The following is a 326-nucleotide window of genomic DNA, read 5'->3' as shown; positions in this document are numbered from 1 at the left end:
TCAGAATAATATCCAAATTAATCCAGTTTTTGACAATTTGACACACAAAAAAGCACAAATTATTAAGATGATGATTCGAGCTTTTGACCAATGAAATTCTTGACATTTCCATTCATTCAGACATTGGTATTATTAAATAAAATATTAACATTAACACATATTTTATCATACAATATTTTTTTATATAATCATATTGAGTTTGCTTTTCCAAAACGTTTTTTATTTTTACGAGCCAAGTCTGAAAATAGCAATTTTCCAATTCCAATATTTTGCATGATCACAGAAACCCGGTTCAAAACCAAAAAACAACAGTATTTTTATGCAAG

Source organism: Carassius gibelio, chromosome A18 (assembly GCF_023724105.1).
Source record: "Carassius gibelio isolate Cgi1373 ecotype wild population from Czech Republic chromosome A18, carGib1.2-hapl.c, whole genome shotgun sequence".
Taxonomy (NCBI): domain Eukaryota; kingdom Metazoa; phylum Chordata; class Actinopteri; order Cypriniformes; family Cyprinidae; genus Carassius; species Carassius gibelio.
This window is presented reverse-complemented; position numbering follows the sequence as displayed.